General features: G+C 45.2%; 1 pseudogene; it reads left to right on the plus strand.

The window, feature by feature from the left end:
• The first annotated feature begins 392 nt into the window (after positions 1 to 392).
• On the plus strand, positions 393 to 955 carry LOC115072641 (annotated as a pseudogene).
• The last annotated feature ends 6741 nt before the right edge of the window (positions 956 to 7696 follow it).

Raw genomic sequence — 7696 nt, forward strand, 5'->3', positions numbered from 1 at the left:
GAGGCTGTCGGATCCCCTGGGACTGGAGTTATGGACAGTTGTTAGCTGCCATGTGGGTGCTGGGATTCGAACCCAGATCTTCTGCAAGAACAATCAGTGTTCTTAACCACTGAGCAATCTCTCCAGCCCTTGGGTGGCCCTTTTTACCTGCTGAGTCCTATCCCTAGTCCTTGTGAGGGTCTCTTGCAGACAATCACAGCTGCTCTGGTTTCAAGATGGAAATGGTCATGTCATGACCAAAGACAGAGTTCTACATGTTAAGAAATGGTTTTAAGGCCAAATGTGAAGATTTCAAAAGAAGAGATCTAGCTAATAAGTTTCCTTTCTCTTTTCTTTCCTTCATTTTCTTTAAAGCTTTTCTGATCCACATCTACAATGGAACCGTGACCAACATGGAGATTTTCATAAAGACCCTTACAGGGAAGACCATCATGATCAAAGGTACACCCTCAAACACTACAGAAAATGTAAAGTGGGACTGGAGAGCTGGCTCAGCGGCTAAGAGCACTGGCTACTTGCAGAGGGCCCGGTTCAGTTCCCAGCACCCACACGGCACTAACACCCACTGCCTGTAACTCTGGTTCCAGGGGATCTCACATTCTCTTCTGACTTCTGAGGGCACAGCTGGATGTGGGCAGACTTTGTCTGACTACAACACTCAAAAGGAGCCCACCCTTCATCTTGTGTTGAGACTTCATGGGGGCGCTAAGAAAAGGAAGAAGTCTCACACCTTCCCCAAGAAGAAAAAGCAGAAAAGAAAAAGGCTGAGCTGACCGCCCTGAAACACTGTGATGTGGGTAAAACCGGCAAAACTGGTTGCCTATGCCAAGAGTGCCTTTCTGATGAACGTTTTCATGTTTTCGTGGCCAGCCACTTTGACAGACGTTACTGTAGTAAGTGTTGTCTGACTTATGGCTCCAACAAACTGGAAGACAAATCACTTTGTATGAATTAATAAAAAGATAGGAACTAGAAAAAAAGTTTATGTAGTACTGGCCAATGGAAATCGGGAAAAAAATATGTGCCTAAACCACTAACATGAAGGGCTCACGGCCTCATCGTACCTGGGCTCTTCACTGTGTCCAGGCCTGTGGTCCTTTGCTGTCCCCACAGTGAAGCTGGTTGTGGACTGACAGATGCCCACCATGTGCTTCCCGCTGATTCGCTCATTGATACATTGGTTCTGTTAAATAGTAGCCACTTGTGTGACTTTTCAAATATTTTCATTGCACCTTGCTTTCATTAGAGATAAACAATGAGAGGGAAATGGTAACGGGAAAGGCCAGCACACGCCTTTAGCACAGATCCATCAGTTAGTGGAACAGAGAAGTGAGGGGGCAGAGACAGAGCCCTGACTGTTAGCAAACACCTGCCATCCAGAGGAGGGCCAGGTGGGGTGCGGGGAGCCAGCATGGGAGACAACCATCAGGGAAAGCTGATTTGACTGAAAGACTGACGATCCTGACATCTGAAAATCATACTTCCTAGAAGTATGGCAGATAGAAAAAAATGGAGAATTACAGCATTGAACGTCAAAACCATCAGGGAAAGCTGATTTGACTGAAAGGCTGACGATCCTGACATCTGAAAATCATACTTTCTAGAAGTATGGCAGATAGAAAAAAATGGAGAATTACAGCATTGAACGTCAAACACATGAGAAAATGAGGCCTAGGCTAATTGTAGGAAAAAATACGAAGATGGAAAACTAACCCCAAACCGCCATGATCTCTAATCTCAATATCAAACAGTAATTACATAATTTTAAGAATACTGTTGAATTATCCCTAAATTATCACCTAGCCCTACTGAGTGAGTGGAACTGGGGAAGTTGAATTAGAGCTTTATCCTCCATAAAGAGAAACAGATTTCTCAATTTGTTAACTCAACAAATTGCAATAAACATGTTATTTAATAATATGCTAAAGCTGGGCTGGAGAGATGTCTCAGCGGTTAAGAACACTGGCTGTTCTTGCAGAAGCACATGTTATTTAATAATATGCTAAAGCTGGGCTGGAAAGATGTCTCAGCGGTTAAGAACACTGGTTGTTCTTGCAGAAGACCTGGGTTTGAGTCCCAGCACCCACATGGCAGCTAACAACTGTCCATAACTTCAGTTCCAGAGGATCCGACAGCCTCTTCTGTCCTCCGTGGGCATTGCACGACATGGGTACACTTGCCTACACGCAGGCAATACATGCATACACATAAAATAAAAATAACAAATAAATAAATATTTAAAACAAGAATATGCTAAAGTCATAATAATTTCTCAGTCTTTTGGCCAAGACCAAATATTCTACACTCTGGTGGGCTTTTCTTTCTAAGCATGCTTGCACTTGGTCCGTTTGTTAAAATAGTAACACACACGAATATTTATTTTCACAAGCCCCAGTTGCTACAATTGTCAGTGACATTTCTAGGGCATTTGTGCTGGAATGACAGCCCAAAAATAATCTTTGGAGTGAGAAAGATTATTTGCACAGACTACACTACGAGCAACACCTTTCAGGAGAATGAGTTCCATGCTATGTCTATGAATTACTTTGGGGGAATGAATCCACCTTTTAAATCACTGGGTAGACATTTTTATAACAGGAATGAAATCAGTGAATGGAACTAATTTGTTTTTATTATTTTAAATTATGATATATATGTGTGAGTGCGGGTGCCCAAGGAGGCCAAACGAGGGTGTTGGAACCCCTGGATCTGGAGTTCCTGGAGGTTGTAAGCCACCCAACATGGGTGCTGGGAACCCAACTAGGGTCCTCTGGAAGAGCAAAAATAGCTCTTAACCACTGAGCAATCTCTCCAACTTCTGAGTATATTTCTTAAATGACCAAAACTCAAGGAAACAAAACATCACCTTCTTTAAGGAGCACCCATGTTTTCATGGTGTGAACTTGACTAACAGAGAGAAATGGGTCTAGTGTACCAGGGGACGAGGCGCAGGATAATTAGTGAATGTTGAGTGTGGATTTTTGCTTTTCTTTCTCTGCATTTCTCTAGAACCCCTGGAATATTAAGGGTTTCCCTTTGGGCTTATGAAGATTTGGCTCACTGGTACTGGGATAGCGACCTGGGGAGAGATCAATGATTCAACCCTCTTTCCTGGGGCCAGATAATGGAGAGGCTCTGTGGGTGATGCAAAGACTCACTCAAAAATCAAATTTTCCAGGGACATTCATGAGTTGGCAATCAGGGCGCCAGGTGAATTCACTACACTGTTCACTGCGGCCGACTGAGCTGACTCTTCTGTGGTCTGAATATTACCCATGCTGTGGGAAAAAACTCCCTGTCTCCTGCACAGGGAAATCCATTCAGCTTCCTGCAGATATATTCAAACGCAGTGCAGATTATGGCAAATAGGCTGGGTCTTGCCCAGGCAGGGAGAGGGCGGCTGGTTGTTGGCTGGGCCTCTGGGCCTGAGCTCCAAGGATGGAGCTGACTAGTTAATCCTAAATGTCAGTCAAGTGCATATAAATGAAACTTAAAAATATGGAAATATGACATAATGGAGGATATATATGGATCTTAGCTAATTTTAGAAAGCTAATGAATAATTTGTTCTCCTAATTGGTTTCCTTAACGTCTGATCAAAGTTTGTAATTTCCTAATAATTAAGGCTTCCATCTCAGTTCCATTTCTCACAAAGAGAAGAGGCTTAATTGGTTTGAAATCGGCAATGAGGAAAATAATTAACATTTTTTCAATTACATTTTTAATTTTTTTTTTGGTCTTTTTGAGACAGGGTCTCCCTGTAGCCCCAGCTGTCCTGGAACTCACTATGTAGATCAGGCTGGCCTTGAACTCACAGAGATCTGCCTCCCGAGTACTGGGAATAAAGGCATGTGCCACCATGCGTGGCTATGGTTTTAGTTTAAGTAAGACATTTACTGTAGAAAATAAAAGTATAAGAATGATTTGAATTTCACCAAGTATATGTAGTTAATATTAGCAAGAATATTCTGGGGCTGGAGAGATAGCTCAGCAGTTAAGAACACTGACTGTTCTTGCAGGAGACCCGGATTCGAATCTTAGCACCCACATGGCAGCTAACAACTGTCTGTAACTCCAGTTCCAGGGGATCTGACAGCCTCTTCTGTCCTCCGTGGGCATTGCACGATATGGGTGCACTTACTTCATGCACGCATAACACTCATACACATAAAAATAATAGATAAAATATTTTTAAAAAGAATATTCTTTTAAATAATTGTTTTGAGGTAAAGTCTCACTATGTAGCCCAGACCAGCCTAGAAATCACACCAATCCTCCTGTTTCAGTCCTCTGAGTGTAGGAATTACAGATTTTAGTCACTATAGCCTGGTCCTTAATCTTCTATAATATTTACGCATTTTTTTTTCCTGTTTTTGTTTTTGGTTTTTGTTTTTGGTCTTTTTGAGGAAGGGTCTCCCTATAGCCCCAACTGGCCTCAATCTCACAGAGATCTGCCTGCCTCTGCTTCCTGAGTGCTGGAATTAAAGACATGCACCACCCCACCCAGTATACATTATAATAAAATATGGATAATGTATAAAATATGTACAAAAAGGTTATGTGTGACACAAATAATTAATTGGAACCACACTCTATGAACTGTTATGTCCAACACGATTCCTTGGCTCTTGTTGCAGGCCACTGAATTTTCATCTACAACTGACTACTCAATGTCACAGCGCTTGCCTATCGTGATGGTTGATGCTGATTGTCAACATAAGACCTACCCAGAGCAAAGCTGGACAGTCCCCACCTGTACTCCCAGCTCTTGAGATGCAGGGGCAGGAGGGTTATCCTTGGATACATAGGGCATTCAGGTCCAGCCTAGGCTACAGGAGACACTGTCTGAAAAAAAAAAGAAGAAAAAGGAAAACACCTAGGGAATTAGTGAGGTGCTGGTTTGAGCATGTCCCCACGTAGATCGAACTGGACGGGGAGGGCCACCTCTAAATGTGGCTGGCACTGGACTGCATAGAAAGGGAAGAGAAGAAGGTTAGCCGAGTGCCGACACTCCCCTCTCTGCTTCGTGGTCTGCTGAGATGTGAGCAGTCGGCTCGTGTTTCTACTGCCACGGAGCCACTCACTGCCACGCCTTCCCCACCATAACGGACCGTGTCCTCTCAGACTGTGAGCCAAAATAAACACTTCCTCCTTTATCAGCTGTGGAAACAAAAATTGTTCTGAGCCTCACAGGAGTAGACTCTGTCCCATTCAGTGAAATGTGTATAAGCCATTGCCTTGGACTGAGTTCCTACATTACCCACCAGACTACACTGAGTCGTTAATGGTGTGGTTCTATCTGGCCTTCCAAGCAGCAGAGACAGGAAGGCAGAAGGGAGAAAGGAAAAGGGCAATGAACTACTTGGTCATAAAAAGACATGGAAGGAAAGTACTAAGTGCTGTAATATACTAAGTGCTGTTTTTAGAGCTGTCCCCCAAAGACTCACATACTAGGGCTTAGTCTCCAGTGGCTGGCACTACTGAGCTGTAGACCCTTCAGGAGGCAGGTCTTATGGAAGGTTAGGTAGCTAGGTCATGGGGGCGTGTCCCTGGAGGGGACATTGGGGCTCCAGCCTCTGTCTGTCTTTACTTTATGGCCAGTAGGAAGTGAGCACATCTTCTCCACCATGAGCTCTCACCCCAATATACCAACCCACTTCAAGCCCAAAATGATGGGGCCACATTACCATGGCCCCAAATCTCAGAAATAGAACCAAGATAAATCTGGGCTGTGTGACTATTCCCGGGAAGACATGAACAAATATCTCTTTGCCCAGATAGTGAACTAATAATAAACCAAAGAACAACTCCACCCATCTATTGAACCACTAAGTTTAATTTGAGTTACTTACAGGACCGTGGGTCCCCTAGAGGTGGCTGTACTATTCCAGGGGCTGGAGGGATGACTCACAGGTTAAGAGCACTGGCTGCTCATGCAGAGCACCTCAGTTGGGTACCTAGTACCCACATGACAGCTCACAACTGTTTGTAACTCCAGTTCCAGGGCAACTGAAGCCCTTTTCTGGCCTCTACAGCCTTGCATGTATGAATACACTTACATATATGCAGGCAATACACTCATACACATAAAATAAAAATAATAAAGTATTACAAGAGAGTCTCCTCTCCCCGGTGGCTCTTCACTGCTTTTATAACCTTGGAGAGGGGCCCTGTGAATCTTGTGGCTTTGGTAATCTTCCTGAGCTTTGAGTTTCATTAGCTTCCTTTAGGAGCCTCTACCTCCCTCCAGGGGGAGATGCTTCAGTTAGGAGAAATGGCCACACAATATGTCTTCTCCATAAGTCGATTTTCTCAGGTCTTTTATCACTCTAATGGAAAACAGAAGTGATGTTAATATTGTCCATTTGACAGCCTCTAGAATCACCTAGGAGACAAATCTCTGGGTGTGTCTGTGAAGGAGTTTCTAGACTGAGTTAATTAAGATGTGGGTGGCCGGGTGTGGTGCCGCATACCTTTAGTCTCAGCACTGGGGAGGCAGAGGCAGGGGAATCTCTGTGAGTTCAAGGTCAGCCTGGTCTACATAGTGAGTTCTAGGCCAGCTGGGGCTACAGGGAGACCCTGTCTCAAAAAAAAAAAAAAGAATTTCCTGTTTTAATGAGCTTTGGAGAGGATGAATAGAGAACACTGGCCCTGTGTGGAAATGTGGCCCTGTGTGAAAGTGTGACAGTGTGTGGAAGTGTGACAGAGTGTGGAAGCATGATAGTGTGTGGAAGCATGACATGGCATGACACTGTGTGGAAGTGTGACTCTGTGGAAGTGTGGCACTGTGAGGAAGGCTGTGTGACTCCAACATGAGAGAACTGGAAAACAGACAGTGACTCAGTGGCAAGAAGGTCGGTGGGCAGCGGGTAGCCAGGCAGAGCATGGAGGATTCAGGGTGTGGGAGCCCTGTTTATGCTACTATAATCATACAGACACTGCTTTTTTATAAACATCATTGAATACACTCCACCAACAGTGAACCCTGATCTAGACCCTGAATACTCAGCCATCAGTTGGACCAGTTTAGGCATCTCAGTTGTACCAAATGTGTCACGAATGTGGTGCTAGTGTAGATAATGCAGGAGGGTGCACTTGGGGTGGGAAAGGGGTCGATGGGAATGCCCTGTCTGTCCCACTGAAATTTGCTGAGAACCTAAAACTGCTATAAAAAAAATAAGGTCTATTAAAAATGCATTAGCTGACCTCCCTCTGCTTCCCTGGGCCTGCAGGACCCACAGCAGGCCTCACTCCTACCCGCAGGCCTCTCTCCGGGGTAAGTCCATTGCAGCCTCTGCGCCTTGACTCCCCCAGCCCCATTCACCTTCCGATTTCCCCTCATAGGGTCCTGCCCCATTCCTTGTCTTGGGGCCCCAGACACCTGGGGAACCAATACTGCTTCCTGATCCTTTTCATCCAGACCAAGGTAGTGCCTTCTCTGGGCCCCACCCTCACCTCCCTCTGCTTTCCTGGGCCTGCACCACCCTCCAGCCTCTTTCTGGGACACAGGGGCTGACCTTCCTGATCCTTTGCATCCAGACCAAAGTGCAGTCCCTCAGTGCAGCTCCTCAGTGCAGTCCCCAGGAGTCCTTGAGGCCTCTTCCCACCCCATCTGCCTTTGCATCTCTGGGAGGAACGGCCACCAGCTTCCCTAGACCAGCATCTTTCCTGGGCCAGGCTCCCAGGCCAGTCCAAC

Source organism: Nannospalax galili, unplaced genomic scaffold, assembly GCF_000622305.1.
Source record: "Nannospalax galili isolate Female #2095 unplaced genomic scaffold, S.galili_v1.0 scaffold763, whole genome shotgun sequence".
NCBI lineage: Eukaryota > Metazoa > Chordata > Mammalia > Rodentia > Spalacidae > Nannospalax > Nannospalax galili.